Below are 17,920 nucleotides of genomic sequence, written 5' to 3' on the forward strand. Positions count from 1 at the left end.
ACAAAAGGGGCTAGAGGGAAAGTATCTTCAATCATACCCTGGGAGAAGGGAGGTGTGTCTGGGGCTAAAGGCAAGTAGCCTATAGTTACTCCCTGGGAGGAGGCAGTGAGGCTTGGCAAGTTTAGAGAAGGGGGAGAGCAAGAGAGGTAGGCAAGGCTCAGGGGACAGAGTAGCGATGTATGGGGTAGGTCAAACTAATGGCTGCTAATCAGAGGACCCTTGAGCTGGGACCCGGAATAGAGGGTGGGCCCAGGTCCCACTACCAGCTGCTGATGAAGTGATACTGGCAGGGCAATGAGCAGGAAGAATTCCTGAGCCCATTTGTCAAGAAGGACTTTGATACCACAGAAGGAGGGAACATGTCTGGTGACCTGGCAGGAGGACTGAGTCATGAAGAGGAGGCTGTGGTTCCTATAATGAGAGGGGTCCACAGGGTGAGAGGACAATGGGAAATATGCTGCCGGGGTGCAATGCTTGGCTGGTGCTAATCCCCAGAACGGCTATCAGGAGGTACCACCAATAGTGAGTACCCCTGTGACAGGGTACTACTAGGTTCCAGGATTATAAGGCTAGACTTCATTCTGTTGGCATCGGATTGATCACTGCTTGATAAATCACATTCAAAGATGGAAGGTAATTGCAGTAGCTATGTGAATGGTAATTGTATGCCTGATTGCTTAACTAATCATTTTCATTTTAAAGAAAATTTGGCTCTATCATTCAGAGGGTCATCCAGGGTCCTCTACTAAACTAAATTATCTGTAACCCACCTAGAAGCTTGAACCTGAAAACTTAGTTTGGTTTATTGCATCCTTAGCTTGAACAACTTAATATTAACCGAGAGAACTTAAAATCAAGGTTACATAGGGTGGGAGGAAAAATGCACCTTTAGCAACTCTTACATTATTATGTTTTTACATCTGTCAAGGGCAGCTAGAGCTTTACATGGATGTCCTTTTGTGAGGAGTTTGTCTAAGCCCAAAATCCAAATGAAATCATAAATATTGAGTGAGCTGCTCTCTTTGCAGGCATTGGGAGATGCTGATTGGTTCCTCCTGGCAGGCTGAGCTCAATTATTTCTGCCCTTTGATTTAAGGGAGTGACTCTGGGCACAAACCTGGGAAGTCTCTTCAGGGAAACCCCTAGGACCAGCCAACCTGGGGGGGGGGGTTAGGGCAAGGATTTATCCTTTTTTTGCTACTATTTGAGTTACCAACTAGGGGACTGCACACTTCATAGATTGTGTAGGCCAAGCACATTGTAGCCGCTAGGGGCTCCTTGCATCCCTCTGTTCCCTCCCATCCCCAGGACTGACTGTAAATGTTTTGTTGCTGAGGGCATTTTCAGTGCCCCCACTCAAGGCATACGTGTACACACACTGATGTGCAAACCAAAAAACCCACAACTTGTCTATCTGGCACTCTTGAATGTTGGTCTCCCTGATTGACAACCCTAAAGTGTCTTCTATTTTTAGCGACTACCTGCAAATCTCCCAAATTTGCTCTTCCCCTGTGTGCTCTACATTCCACCCCTCCTACAATACATGCTCCCTCACTTTCCTGCACCAGGGGTTCCCTGGCCCTATGCCCTCTTCTCCTCTACACAAGGGCCAGGGCCTTTGTGTAGAGGACAGACGAAATAGCTAGGCTAGAGTAGGGCAGCCCTTGCATGAGGTTGAGGTCAGGCACTGAACCTCTGGAGCAACCAGTCTTTCCAAAGCCGAAGACAGACCCAGATCAAGCCCAAACATCCAGCTCAATGACAGAAATGCAAGGAGGGGGGTGGGGACCAGAGACTTCCCAGAAAGGAAGGGTCAGCCCTCCCCCACCCGAGATCCTGGTGCCAGGATGGAGGGATGTCTTTAACTCAGGCCAAGTTCTAACTGAGGCAGAAAGGAATTTCTTCCTAGAGATTAAGTGCTTGGAGGTGGAAGCGGAGGAGAGGAAAGAGGCAAAGAGCTTGGAAGTGGAGCTGAAGCACTTAAACCTGGAAAAGGCTAATCTGGATCAATCAGGTAGCCCTAACAGTCCTCCAGGTACCACTCCCCATTCAAAAAAATTCCCCTCATACAAGGTAAGCAATGATATAGAGGCCTTCTTAGAAAAATTTGAAAGGGCCTGCCTTGGGTACAACCTCCCTCCAGACCAGTATATGGTGGAGCTGAGGCCATAACTCAGTGGACCCTTAGTAGAGGTGGCAGCTGAAATGCCTAAAGAACACATGAACAAGTACAAACTTTTTAAACAAAAGGCCAGAATTATGATGGGGCTAACACCCATGCATGCCCGTAAGCAGATCAGAGCCATAAGGGGGAAACCAGATGTGGCATTTTCCTGACACTGTTCCTAATACAAATGGAACAGTTCTTAGAGGGTGTTCCTGAGGAAATAGAAAGATACATCCTAGATAGGAAGCCCAAAACTCTAATTGAGGCAGGCAAATGGGTGGAAGTGGCAGAGAAGAAGAAAGCTAGTAGCAGTTGGTGTGGATACCAGAAGGGGCAACTCGAGATGACACCCCATCATCAGTCATTTTTGTTCTGTGAGCTGTTCTTGCTGCTGATGAGGGATACTCCACCCTCTGATACAGTCACTGTTGACTTGTAGTTTTGCAACATTTATTCTGACTGCTGTGAGGTGGTTTTGGCTAAATCCCCTTTTGGGATCATTTCAAACACAGTGTGCTCATTGAGCAATGATCTGTGATGGCATAACTGAATGAGTCAGGGCTGCAATTCTGAGTCCCTCTTGCTTGAAGGGTCCCTAAATGCACAATTTAGGAAATATCAGCTAGACATACCAGCACCCAGACACTTGAATGGCTAAAAGATGTCACCTGCAGTCCCCTCATAGGTGAAAGCTGATATTCAAGAGGCTCAAAGCAGCCCAAACATCCAGCTCTAAAAATCTAAAGAAATATTATCAAAGCTACATGCTCAGGCCTATGAACATACTGCAGTAAGCATGGTTTTGCTATGCAGACCACTATCTGCTTTGCTCAGGAGCGCATGTGCTTCCAACTTGGTCTGGGGTAGTGGGAGTGGTGAAGAATTCAAATGACTCTCTTTTAAGTGGCAGCCCAGTATTTTCTGAGCATGCTCAGCCAGGTCTCCCCACCCCTTTGCTGAAATGAACAGTCTGAAATTGTAGTTTTCCCCTATAGCATACACTTATTTTGGCCAGAAATGACTCTGAAGAGCAAAGGCTTTGTCAACCCCTCATGTGTCTTGTAGGCTGTGACAGGGTGCGCTCACCACTCTGGTGCCTCCTGCTGGCTGTCTTGGGAATTAGCTCTGCATGCCACTGTCACTCCTGCTCTTGGACCCATGTCTCTCCAAGGACTGTGATGTCCTCATCAGTGACACGGCCCTCCGGCCATGCTACACACTGTGCACTCCCCTTCCTGCAGTCTGCTCTTCAGCCACTTCCCTTAGTGGCTACTGCAGCTAATTGCCTGGCCACTTCCTCATAGCCCCAGCATCCTCTTTGCCCTCGCAAAAGGCCCCTTAACTGACCAGGAGAGAATTCCAGCATCACTGGCATGCTGGGGTCAGGGTGAGTAGTGGGAGGGGGCACATCAGAGCAGGATCATAGCACACACTGCTTTGGCATAGGTAGCACCAGGAAGTCTGCTGTAGATTACAGTAGCTCACTGGGCCGCCCAACAGTCCCAAATCCCAAGGTTGTAAAGGTGGTTTAAAGTCACCCTTGTCCCCCATCCTCCTGGGTTATGCCTCTGTGGGCAGTACCTTCTGGAGGCATAGTGCATATCTCAGTCTCTATGGGACTTTCTCAGTGTTATACTCAGAGATTTCATGGCCAGAAAGGACCATTGTGATTATCTGGTCTGACCTCCTGCACATCGCAGGCCACAGAACCTCACCCATCCACTCCTGTAATAGACCCCTAACCTGTGGCAGAGTTATTTAAGTCCTCAAACCATGATTTAAAGACTCCAGGTTACTGACAATCCACCTTTTACTTTGTTTTGTACCAGCAAGTGACCTGTGCCCTATGCTGCAGAGAAAGGTGAAAACCCCCCAGTGTCTCTGCCAATCTGACCTGGAGGGAAATTCCTTCCTGACAACACATATGGCAGTCAGTTGGATCCTGAGCATGTCAGCAAGACTCACCACTGAGACACCTGGGAAAGAATTCTCTGCAGTAACTCGGAGCCCTCCCCATCTAGTGCCCCGTCACCGGCAGTTAGGGTATTTGCTACTAGCAGTTGCAAATTGCCTAAAGTGCCATGTGGCCCATCTCATCATACCATCCAGTCCATAAACTTATCAAGCTCAGTCTTAAAACAAGTTAGGGTTTTTCCCCCGCTGTTCCCATTGGCAGGCTGTTCCAGAATTTCACTCCTCTGATGGTTAGAAACCTTTATCTAATTTCAAACCTAAACTTGTTGATGGCCAGTTTATAGCCATTCGTTCTTGTGTCATCATTGGTGCTTAACTTAAATAACTCCTCTCCCTGCCTGGTATTTATCCCTCTGATGTATTTATAGAGAACAATCATATCTCACCTCAGCCTTCATTTGGTTAGGCTAAACAAGCCAAGCTCTATGATACTCCTCTCATAAGGTTTTCCACACCTCCGGTTATCCTAGTATCCCTTCTCTGCACCTGTTCTAGTTTGAATTGATCTTTCTTAAACATGGGAGACCAGAATTACACACAGTGCTCCAGATGAGGTCTCACCAGTGTAATGGCAATAACACTTCACTATCTCTACTGGAAATACCTCCCCTGATGCATTCTAGGATTGCATTAGCCTTTTTTCACAGCCACATCACATTGCGTCTCAGTCATCTTGTGATCTACCAATACACCCAAGTCTTTCTCCTCCGCTGTCACTTCCAACAGATACGTCCCCAACTTATAGCAAAAATTCTTGTTGTTAGTCCCTAAATGCATGACCTTGCACTTTGCACTTTTGAATTTCATCCCATTTCTATTACTCCAGTTTTCAAGGTTCTTCAGATCTTGTATGATATTCCGGTCCTCCTCCATATTGGCTCTACCTCCCAACATGGTGTCATCCACAAATGTTATTAGCACACACCCACTTCTTGTGCCAAGGTCATTAATGAAAATCTTCAATAAGATTGGTCCCAAGACTGATCCCTGAGGAGCTCCTCTAGTAACCTCCCTCCAGCCTGACAGTTCACCTTTCAGAATGACCCATTGTAGTCTCCCCTTCAATCAGTTTCTTATCCACCTTTCAATTCTTATATTAATCCCCATCTTCTCCAATTTAACTAATAATTTCCCATGTGGAAATGTATCAAATGCCTTACTGACATCCAGGTAGATTAGTTCTACTGCATTTCCTTTGTCTAAAAAAATCAGTTCTTATCAAAGAGAGATAAGGTTGGTCTGGCATGATCTACCTTTTCTAAAGCCATATTGTATTTTATCCCAATTATCATTTACCTCTGTCCTTAAGTGCTTTCTCTTTCAAAGTGTGTTCCAAGATCATGCATACAATTGAGTTCAAACTAACGGACCTCTAGGTTCCTGGGTCACTTGTACCTATTTTTAAGAAAGGGGAAACTACATTAACAATTCTCCAGTCATAGGGTCTGACCCCTGAGTTTACAGATTCATTAAAAATGCTTGCTCTTGGGCTTGCAATTTCATGTGCCAGTAGTTCTTTCAGATTCTCGGATGGAGATTATTTGGGTCTCCTGATTTGGTCCCATTAAGCTGTTTGAGTTTGATTTCCACATTGGATGTGGTAATTTCTGCTTTCATATTCTTGTTCCCATTAGCCACCCTGCCACTACCCCAAAATTCCTCATTACCCTTTTTAAGAACTGAGGCAAAGTATTTGTTTAGGTGTTGGGCCATGCCTAGATTATCTTTAATCTCTACCCCCACTATCCTCAGGGTTTAGCAGTCCCATTTTTTCTTGTTTTATTTTTATTTATATGATTATAGAACCTTTTACTAGTGTTTTAATTCTTTGCAAGGTCCAACTCTACTTGGCTTTTGGCAGTTCTCACTTTTTCCCCTATATTTTTTTGACCTCCAAGAGGCAGCTTTCCTTGCTGATCCATCCCATCTTCCATTCCTTGTAAGCTTTCTCTTAATAACCCGTTTAAGATACTTGATCTGCAACCCTTTCCTATGAATTTTGACCTGTGCTTGGGATGCAGGCTTCAGATAGCTTCTGCAACTTTTAACTTAAAGTAATTCCAAGCCTCCTCTACATTCAGATCCTTGAGTTTTTCAGTCCAACCCACTTCCCTAACTAATTCCCTTAATTTTTTTAAGTTTGCCCTTTTGAAATCAATGGCCTTAGATGCAGACCTATTTTTGTCTATCCTTCCATTTAGTTTAAACTGAATTAGCTCATGATTACCAGAACCAAGGCTGTCCTGTACAACTAGTTCTTCTGTGAGGTCCTTGGTGCTTACCAATACTAAATCTAAAATGGATCTCCTCTTGTTGATTCAGTGACTATTTGGTGAAGAAATATGTCAGCTATCACATCTAGGAATGTCTGGGCCCTATCAATATTAGTAGCACTTGTCCTCTAATATAGAGCTGGGAATTAGTCTCCCATAATCACATAATTCCCAGTAGTATTTATTTCATGAAAATATTAAAGAGGTCTCTATCCATATACAAAATTGGATCCTCGGGATCTGTAGCAGACCCTAAGCACTATCCCAGCACAGCCTCTCTTACCTTTCTTCCCCAAAGTGACTTTGACCCAAACCAATCCTGTGTTATCCATTCCCTCAGGTCTAATTTCTTTTCAGTCTAACTCACCATTTATAATACTACTCTGCCAGTGTTCCCTCTAATTTTTCCCACGCGTGTGTGGAATTAATTTTATGTGCATCAATATGGGGGTGGGGCGTGACACGTGACCTCCGTATTAGTGCACCAACAAAACTCATGTGGCAGGATTGGGGCTGAGGTGTTTGGAGTGTGGGAGGCTCAGGGCTGGGGCAGAGGGTTGGAGTACAGGCTCTGGGGTGGGATTGGGGATGAGGGGTTTGGGTTGCAGGCTGCCCCAGGGCTGCAGTGAGGACTCCTTCCAGCTCTCTCTCCCCACAGCAGAACCTGAGCTGGAGGGGGGAGAGGTGCCTCTTCCCTGACTGCGGCAAGTCCAGAGCTGGGTTGCGGCTGGGGGAGAGGCATCTCTCCCCACCGCTGCCCCGAGAGCCTGTGTGGCACTTAATAGGCTACTGCACAGCCATGCAACTTAGAGGGAACTTAGTCCTCCACCACCTATATTTCTGTGTCTCCTGAAAATACATACCTTTCAATACTTGTACTCTAGTCATGACTATTATTCCACCATGTTCCTGTTATCCCTATAATATCTGGTTTCACTTCCTGTACCAGTAGTTCTAGTTCCTCCATTTTGTTACCCAAACTCTTTGCATTGCTATAGTTGTTTCTGCTCAGCTTTGCCCAGATTCCTCTCCTGTTTAGGTACAGTCTTTCTACTACCAGTATCACCTACATCAAGGGCTCTCTTGGTGAGTCCCCCCTCAACATGCTATAAAAACTCCAGGGCCCAGCAGGGGTGAGGGGGAACTTGGGGCTGTGGGGGAACCCTTGGGCATAGGCATAGTTTTACTTCTATTTGGGGGGGGCAAGGGCTGGCAGGGCTCGACCCAGCTCCGCACAGTGGGGTCCAGAGCGTGAGAACCACCTCCACCCCTTGACTCACTCAGGAGACTACCCAGTCTGTCTGGGCTGTGGGGGGATAAAACCAAAAAATATAATTCAAAGGAGAGACTCAGTTCAAAAAGTTTGAAAACAGCTCAGGCTGCAGGGAGGGAGTAGCTGGGGCTATGTGTGGGCTCAGGGGAGCTCCCAGTGTGGCTCCTAGCTTCAGCGGGCGGGGGTGCTGGGGCTCCCGGCTTCAGCCTCCTGCCGCTCCTGGCTTGGTGCGTGGGGTGGGGGAAGGTTTGCCGCCTTCATCCCTGCGCCACTCCCAGCTTCAGAGCTGGGGCTCAGGGCACCAGGTTTCAGCAGCGGGGCTGAAAAGGGCTCACGGTCCTCCAGGGATCCACAGACCCCCAGTTGAGATCTGCTGGCCTACATGACTGTTGTTGGCATTGACACTATCTTTTCTCTTGATGTCCATTTTCTCTGTTTTCTCCATAGCTGTACCCTCTCTTACTTGATTTTCCTCCCACTCAGTGTTAGAATCAGGCATGGAGATTACATGAGCATCTCCTCCTCCAAATTCCTAGTTTAAATCAGTTGTGCCATCAGCCCCTCCTCCATCCCAAAGTTTATTCCCCTCCCTAATCAGAGTCCATCCCATGAGAACAATCATCTGTCTGTGAATGTCTCCCAGTGATAGAACAATCCAAAGCCCTCCTTATAACACTACTGCCTGAGCCATCTGTTGATCATCATAATCTTGTCTCACCTTCGCTCTCCTCCTCTAAGGACAGACAGAATACCACTAAAGATCACCTGAGCCTCCATTTCTTCAAGCATCTTCCCCAGCTTGGCATAGTCTCCCTTGATGCATCGCAGCAAGTATCTAGCTATAAATCACTTTTTCCCACATAAAAGACACTCAGTGGATTATTTCCTGCTCCCATTAGGATCCTCTTCAGCCTCATGTCTACATCCTGTATCTTAGATCCCAGCAAATAGTACACCCTTCTGTTCTCTGGATCAGGTCTGGTGACAGGCCCGTCTGTTCCTCATAGTAGAGTCTCCAGTCACGTAGACCTGCCTCTTCCTGGTGTTGGTATGATTCTGTCCCAGACACAGAGTGTGTGTGTGCACACACACACACACTCTGTTTACACAATGTACATATAGAATAAGTTGGAAGGAGGCAAAGACTTGAAGGGGTAAGAGCTGGTGACAGCTCCCCTTCTCCAAGACTGAAGCCTAAACTATCTAGTCACCCACTATGTGCACAGACCAGGCCAGAAACTGCAACAATACCCAGCAAAACTGGCCTGTACACATGGAAAGTGCATGGGAAGATGTTCAATAAGAACATAATTCATACTTTACCCCCACCAAAAAGTACCCTGAATAGTTCCCCATTCATAGTTCTGCAGTTTCAGAAGGTGAGTGGAGGATAGGAGGGAAAAAATCCAAGGAGATAGCTGTCCTCTGTAGAATCATCCCCAAAAATGCCTGTGAGACTGTACAAGAATGAGTTTCTTTGGGGATGATTCTGCAGGCAGCATTTCCTAAAGATGCCTAAAATATGCATCCCTGGGTTACTTTGAAGCGACAAGCAAACAGATCTAATGCACTCAGCTCAACAATCATCTCTCTGAATGTACACAAGCAGAAACCATTCTTAGACTCAAAATGCAAATAGTGATTTCCTTTGCAATTTGCATAGAAGATCCTACTCAAAATCTTTCTTAATTGAGAATCTGTGAGGATGAGGGGAATGAATTTTTTTGCAGGTATTTTAGAGAATATATTTCTAGTTTGTACTAACTGCAAAATGTCGATATTTCATTGTATGTGTTTGCTTCCTCACCCACACTTCCTTCACACATGAGATTGATGCACTTGTGGTTTGGCCTTGCAGACAGTCTGTTTCAGGGAAGGATCTTGATACTAGAGCTCTGCTTCTGCTTCCCTCACAAAATTTACCCTCTGAATCTCCACCATATGAAGATTACTTGATCCAGAGAATGGGAACTGTCACCTATGGATTCTCACAAAAGAGCTCTCTCTAAACACAAAACAGGCTGAGAGACATCCCTCAGAGATGGACATTATCATCCCTACTAAACAGGGTCTTCACATAGTGAAATTTTCCAGCCAGATTTTAAGATGAGAGGTCCCTGCCCCAAACCCAAGTGCTTGATTTTTTTTTTTTTTTACGTGCTCTCCTTTACTTCCCAAGGCGTTAGCCAGAGCCTACCTGCCATGAAATGGGCTAACCTGCATGCCTTACTAAGTCTCTTCTGTAGACAATCCTGACAGACTTTAAAGTAAGAGCGACTGTACACAAAATATGATAAAATGCTGAGGCAGACAAAATTGGATTCTGAATAGAGAATACTTCTGCTAAATTTTGATACAAGGTGGATGAGACAATGTATTTTATTCCACCAACTTCTGTTGGTGGGAGAGACACTTTCAAGCTTACACAGAGCTCTTCTTTAAATCTGTCTCTCTAATATTTTGAGGCCTACCTGGCTACAACAACACTGCATATAACCAATTTTGACACCAGCAGTCTAAAAGCAGAACATTTCGTATGTCAGTTTTATTGGTTTGATTGTTTTTATCTATTTGCACCACATGCAATATTCTAAATTAGGAAACATTTCTGCTAAATGTTGATACATGCAGTCTAGCAGGAGAACGTTTCATACAGCTGGGTTCCCTCCCTTCCTGCCCACCCCATTATAGTCCAGTTGATCATAAAAAGTAAATCTACATCTAGCAGCATTCTCCCATATCCCAATCTGCTTTGTGGAAAATCAGGTGACTATGGTAGAGCTTAGTATAAAAACCAAGAGAAGTAGCCCCTCTTCATTTAGTGGAAGTATATAGTGCACTGAAGTTAATCGAAAGGCTCCTATTGATTTCATTGGGCTTCAGATCAAAACCTTAAATCTGTTAGTGCTTTTCAGTGCTCTGGATCACCCAATCCTGCATTTTCAGGAAGCAAATTTCAAATCTAATTTCCCACAATAGAAGTTCCAGAATGTGTGTACTTAAATTTAATATTATTGAAATCTGTAACATTTTAAAATCAAATTATCCTTTGGACATTTTTCAAATGTCCAAAGCAAAGTATCAAGATAAACAGAGAGTAGAAATTCTTTGCTACTTTCATCAGATAAACTAAATAATATCTTAGCCCTTATAAAGTATTGTCTGCTTGATAGTGACCAGTGAAATGTGTGTGTTAAATTATTTCTTTCCATCATAATAGCAGCTACTAAGATTGAGGTCCCATTGTTCTAGGCCAGTGGTGGGCAACGTGCAGCCTGTGGGCCACACTTGGCCATCGGGTAATCTGCTGGCGGGCCGCAAGACAATTTGTTAACATTGACCATCCGCAGGCATGGCCGCCCACAGCTTCCAGTGGCTGTGGTTCACTATTCCCGGCCAATGGGAGCTGCGGGAAGTGGCAGCCAGCACATCCCAGCAGACTACGGCTTCCTGCAGCTCCCATTGGCCAGGAACGGCAAACCGCAGCCACTGAGACCTGCGATCAGCCATGCCTGTGGACGGTCAATGTAAACAAACATTGCCCATCACTGTTCTAGGCACTGTACCTACACACAGTGAGAGACAGCCCCTTCCCAAAGAGCTTACCATGTGGACAGATCAAGTATATTCATCCATGTTTACAGATGCAGAACTAAGGAACAGAGAGATCAAGTGACTTCCCCAGTGCCACACAGTTAATTAGTAGCAGAACCAGGAACTGGCCCCAGATCTCCAGAGTCCCAATCCAATGCCTTAGCCTGAAGGCCATTGATTCTCCCATAATTCCATTATGAAATGTAAGGGCCTATCAAATTTGCCATTTGGACCCAGAAAATAAAGGTATGTTTCTGCATGACAAAAATACAACCTAACCCTCATGAACTAGTTTTTGTTGCTATCAAATGCAGCAGCTTCACATCCTCATTTAATTGACCATGAAAACTATTTTGTTCCGCTTACACTCCTCTTTACCAAACCCTATTCCTTAGTTCACTTGTGGTATGGAGAAGCTCTTGCATTTTTCCAAGGAGCATAGAAGACATTTCTTCTTTCTTTGCAGAAACTGAATGGCACAAATCTACAATTCTGTGTGTGGTTTTGACTTGCAAAATCCAAGCAAATATTTTCTCTCAAATATCACCAAATTCTAAGAACTATACAACTAACATAGAAGCCCCTCAGCTACAAAGGGGTGTCAAAACTTATTCCCACCTTATCTCTGTCTGTCTGGCAAATGGTTGGAGATTTATCCAACCCTTTGAAACTCATTTCCATCAGCCATCCTTGAATGCAAATTGGGGAGAGACACATTTGAGATAAGAAAAGGAGTACTTGTGGCACCTTAAAGACTAACCAATTTATTTGAGCATAAGCTTTCATGAAGTGAGCTGTAGCTCACGAAAGCTTATGCTCAAATAAATTGGTTAGTCTTTAAGGTGCCACAAGTACTCCTTTTCTTTTTGCGAATACAGACTAACATGGCTGTTACTCTGAAACCTGACATTTGAGATAATCATCCCACATTCTCACTTCTCAGTGCAGCTGATTGGGGGGGAAAAAACCCATAGGAATGAAGGAATGCTTTATAAAAAATATAGATCAAGTGTTGGAGCATACTAATTTTGGGGGGGAAGGGCAAGCCATAACTTTTGTACACGGAGTACTGTTTGCTTGCAGAGGAAAATAGTACATTTTGAAAGTTCCCTGGGATTTGAGGGGTTCAATGTTAACAAGTGATTTTCAAGGGTCTGTGGGCAAATTCAGGTATAGGGCAACCTCAGAACTCAAGGGCCCTCAAAAATCACTCAGCAGTGAGCACAATTATGACGCCCCTGGAAACTCATCTCATCATCATGCTCAAGAACTAAGACTCATGAAAACTAAGACTCAGGAGGACTCTTATTCTTGAATGGTAGGCTAGCACTGCATGAAGAAGCCTGAATGGGTCCACTGGACTTACATATAGAACAATCCTGGTTTTCATATTACATCTGAACATCAATTGTAAAGCATCATGAGATTAGGACCCAACAGAGCTTCTGAAATGAAATGACACGTTCAGAACAAAAGCACGGTGTCAGAGTTCCCTCACCACTCTGAACTCTAGGGTACAGATGTGGGAATCTGCATGAAAGACCCCCCCTAAGCTTATTTTTACCAGCTTAGGTTAAAAACTTCCCCAAGGTACATATTCTTCCTTGTCCTTTGACAGTATCGCTGCCACCACCAAGTGAGTTAGACAAAGATTCAAGGAAAAGGACCACTTGGAGTTCCTGTTTCCCCAAAATATCCCCCCAAGCCCCTTCACCCCCTTTCCTGGGGAGGCTTGAGAATCATATACCAACCAAATAGGTAAACAAGGTGAGCACAGACCAGACCCTTGGGTTTTTAGGACACTAAAAACCCATCAGATTCTTTAACAAAGAAAAAAGTAAAAGAAGCACCTCTGTAAAATCAGGATGGAAGGTAATTTTACAGAGTAATAAGATTTAAAAACACAGAGGATTCCCCTCTAGGCAAAACTTTAAAGTTACAAAAAACAGGAATAAACCTCCCTCTTAGCTTGTGAATTTTCCCAATGCTAAAACAAAAGATAACCTAATGCATTTCCTTGCTATTACTTACATCTAAAATTACAGAAATTGTATCATTTCATAGAAGCTGGATTACTTGCTTGGTTTCTCTTTGTCTCAAGAGGGAACACACACAGAGCACAAAACAAAACATCCCTCCCCCCCCCAGATTTGAAAGGCTCTTCTTCCCTTATTGGTCCTTTTGGTCAGGTGCCAACCAGGTTATTTGAGCTTCTTAACCCCTTACAGGTAAAGGAAGGATTTTATGCTACCCTTAGCATCAGCCATGGAGATCTCAAATTGGGCACACAAAATTAGTGGACATTTTTTACCTTAATCTTTCTGTGCCTCAGTTCCTTATCTCTAAAGTGAGGATAATTTCACCCCATTACTTCAAAGGGGTGTTATGAAGATAAATTTATCAAGGTTTGTGAAACACTCAGATTAGCTAGTTACATGAACACTATAAAAAGTATGAGGAAATGATTAATTATGTGTGCAGGGCTTGGATAGCACACATGGGGATACATACTAAAATAAAAAACATGGGGCCACATACTAAATAAGTATAAAACGAAATATTGAATAGCTACCAACTCAGTGTGAGCACAGTCCATACCATGCACTGAATGAGATGTCGTCCTGTGGAAAAAATAGTATGTGATCAACTAATTAAAGAGAATATAATGCATATGCACAAAGGGGCTGAATTAAGATTGTACAGGCAACCTTAGTTCTAACATTTCCTAATGTAGCCCTTCCTGGAGTACCCCTGGTCCTCAAGGGTGTTAATGTCCCATATTCATGATTATTCACTCCTTTCTCAGGGACTTAGACCCAGATGCAAAAAGGTATTTAGGCTCCTGCCTTTAATTGATTTCAGGGGAAGTTAGGAGTCTAAATACCTTGGAACTCTGCCTTGGCAATTTACTTAAGATTTACAGGCTGAGTTCTGTGAGCCACTTTACGACTGGGTGTGTTAACTAACAGGCAATGTTCATTCTGAGTCGCATACAGCTCAGTAGTGTTCATCACCATGTATATTTTGACAGGTTTCCATGCCCCATTTCCCGCCTTCCGTCCGCATTTCCGTTGGTATCGAGGTTTGGCGCTGTCAGCCATTTTCAAAAAAATATTTTTGATTATTTTTTATGTTTGAATAGGGGGAATGTTGCATGCTTGTGCTTTGATACATTTGGTTGCTTGTTTCGAGAAAAAGGTTGAAAGAATAGAGTAAGAGCTTAAAGATTTAAAAGAGAGAGCTTTGGTAAGGTGTAGAAGGAAAAAAAAAAAGGAAAGACCCTTTGGTGAGGGTTGAGTAAGGAGAGATGATTTTTAAAGGCCTAGTTTGTTAAAGAATGGAAAGAGGACTTAAAGAAAAATAAAGATTTTTGTTTGTTTTTAAAGGGTGAGTTTGAAAGAATAGAGGCAAGTTATTAAAGAGAAGATTTTTAGTGAGGTTTAGTAAGGAGAGGTGTTTTGAAAGGACTAGTTGGGTATGTTAAAGAATAAAAATTTTGAGATAAATGGAAAAGGTGTATTAAATATAAGAGTAGGTTAAGAAAAGAGCATTTAAAAAAAGTTAAATAAGAGAAACATATAAAGGAAACTGTTTAGTAAGCACATGGTAAAAATATAAAGTTGGTTAAGAAAGAAACATTTAAAATGTTAAATATAAGAGTAGGTTAGGTTAAGAAAAAAGCATTTAAAAACGTTTTAAAAAGCACACATGGCAAGGGCATTTACTAAAGCAGAACCTGTTTAGTAAGCACATGGTAAAAAATATAAAGGCAGGCTAATAAAAAAGCATTTAAACTATTAAGTACAAGGATAGGTTAAGAAAAGAGCATTTAAAAAAAAGGTTAAAAGCGAGAACAGGGCAAGAAAAGGGAAAAAGAGAGCTCCTTTGCAGATAGGCAGCACATGGTTGAGTTAGAGAGAGAGATCTTACGCTTCCAAATGTTTCTGCAGAAAGAGGCAACTTTCCAGGTTCACAGCCTCTCAGGCTTGTTATCACCACCTTTGGATCAGCCCAATCAGATGTTGCTCTACAGCAGCATCATAGAATTCATTTTCCTGAACCAATCCTATAGTTCCAAGGTTTTTAAACAAGAGCCATCTCACCCGCCCCACCCCTTTAACTGCCTTATTCTTGTCTAAAAAAACAGATCCCAAGAATTTCCCCCCGCAATGTAGCCCTTTTACACAGTGGCGTTAATAAAAGTTAAAGCCATAAGCCCTTAATAACAAACAATTTTTAAGTTTTCCCCTATGTTTTAGACTAAGATTGGTTATTTTTTAGTGAGGACAATTTGAAGCTGCAGCAAAATCCCTGTTAGCAAAAACAGCATCTGAGAGTCAGTGGATCAGAGATAAGAAGTCTGCTTCTTCCCCAAACTTTTTAACAAATGCAAGTAAAAGTTATATTAAGTCTTGTAAAAGGATAAACACTTTACAAGACAAACCTATCTGAAGATGTATTTCTTTATTTAGCACTTTTGCATATGAGTTTCAATAAAAAATGAGCATGCAGAAACATTCCAGGTTTAAAAACACAGAGAACCTGTTTATAAAGGTAATGTATAGTGATAAAATATGTTCCCCCTATGTTTTAAACTAGCACTGGTCATTTTTTAGTGAGAACAATTTGAAGCAGCATGCTCTTGCAGCAAAGCCACAGTTAGCAAAAACAGCATCTGTGAGTCAGTGGATCAGACATAAGAAGGCCAGAACATAACAAGAAAGCCCTAGGCTTGCTTTTAAAACAAAATTATACCAAATACTTGTTGAAATAAACATTTCCTTTTTTTATGTGAAGAAGACATTGCTTTGTAACTAATCTTATAAACAATATAAAATTTAAAAAAGAAATTACCTCAGGGTTAAAACCACAGCCAGTTAGTTTATAAAAGTAATTTAAGTTTTTAACAAATGGAAGTGAAAGGCTTGTAAAGCAATAAACACTTCAAAAGACAAGCCTATACAAAGACACATCCCTTTATTTAGCACTTTTGCATATGTTTCAATAACAAAAGAGCATGCAGAAGCACCCCAGGCCTAAACTCTCAAACTCTTACTAAGAAAAAGTTTTTAAAAGCTTTTCCCTATGTTTTTATTGAGAACAATTTGAAGCAGCCTTTTTAAGTAGTGGATTAGAAAAGAAGACCACTTTGAAAATCAAGTCTATCTGAAGAAACAATTTTTCATTTAGCTCTTTTGCATATGTGTTTCAATAAAAAGTGAGCATGCAGAAACAACCCAGGGTTTAAAAACACAGAAAGCCTGTTTATAAAAGTAATGTATAGTGATTAAAAAAGTTTTCCCCCTATGTTTTAGACAAGCACTGGTCATTTTTTAGTAAGGACAATTTGAAGCAGCATGCTCTTGCAGCAAAGCCGCTGTCAGCAAAAACAGCCTCTGTAAGCCAGTGGATCAGAGATAAGAAGGCTGCTTCTTCACCTGCTTTTTAATTTATACAAGTGAAAGTAATAAGTTTTGTAAAGGAATAAACACTTTAAAAGACAAGCCTATATGAAGACAAGACCCTTTATTTAAGATTTTTACATGTGTGTTTCAATTTTAAAAAAAAAAAAGAGCATGCGGAAAACACCCAGAGTGAAAAACACAGAACCTTAGTAACAGCTAGTTTATATTCCCCTTATTCTGTGTTGAGGCTGATAGCAAGTTACCTTGGTCTGTTGTTACAGGGGGAGCTAGTAGTGAACTGGCTTTGACCAGCCAGGCTGGCTTGTAGCCACTCAACTAAATAAACAAACAAAAAAGAAAAAAATAGTATAAAAATAAAAAAATAGTAGCGTTTCCTGCCAGAGCCTGCTTGTGGATGTACAGCCTCCCTCCCCCTCAAAAAATAAAAATCACCTATGCAAATTGCTTTAAATGAACTGTCTCATCTGCGTACCCTGGCCTTGTGGGTGCCCAGAAATTCCCCACACTAGAGCAGCACCTGCTACAAGCCCTCAAGGACAAGGCTGGAGGGTCTGGGACTGTCTGTAGCAGAAGGGGTGTAAGCACTGATTCTTGCGTGTGTTTTTTTTTTTTTTTTTTTTGATTGCTTAGCACGTATTTAGTAACATGTAAAGGCTGGGAAGCTTATTATACTTTGGTAATAAAACTGGTTATACTTATGCACCTGGTGTGGCTTCATTAAGTGTATCCAAGCCCCACCCTTTTGCTGGACATTCTGTAATCCAGTGGATCAGAGAGAAGTTTATTTTCCTCCCCACTTTTTAACAAATCCATGCTAAAGTTATATTAAGCTTTCATTTTCTTAGCACTTTTAGATTTAAGTATGAATTTTTTGGTTGCATTATCAGAATGTCTTTGTTTTTAAATGTTTGCAACCCGTGTGCTGATACACAGGTACAAGCTCCTGTGTTTGTTTTGGGTCCCATAGATTTTATTAAATAATACAGCACAGGCTGGAGCTGTGGCTTTCTCTACATTTTATAAACAGATAAGACTAATTAGGCGAGCCAGTGATCCATGCACCATAGTCTGCCTTAGCAAGGCTCCAGCGGTTACCACTTTAGTTTGCTTGTTTTTTTACACAGACTTCTTTCCTAACTTTTTAAACACTGTTAAAGTTTTAACAAATACTTTGTGAAAGTTATAACAAGTATTTTATTCCAGTTACTGATTG

At 42.5% G+C, this 17,920-nt stretch overlaps 1 long non-coding RNA gene across 1 annotated transcript in view; it reads right to left on the reverse strand.

Moving 5' to 3' along the window:
- LOC144261510 (uncharacterized) overlaps positions 1–17,920 on the reverse strand; it is an 85,943-nt gene that overhangs the window by 39,003 nt on the left and 29,020 nt on the right. The window lies entirely within an intron of this gene.

The sequence above is a fragment of the Eretmochelys imbricata genome, chromosome 2 (genome assembly GCF_965152235.1).
Source record: "Eretmochelys imbricata isolate rEreImb1 chromosome 2, rEreImb1.hap1, whole genome shotgun sequence".
NCBI lineage: Eukaryota > Metazoa > Chordata > Testudines > Cheloniidae > Eretmochelys > Eretmochelys imbricata.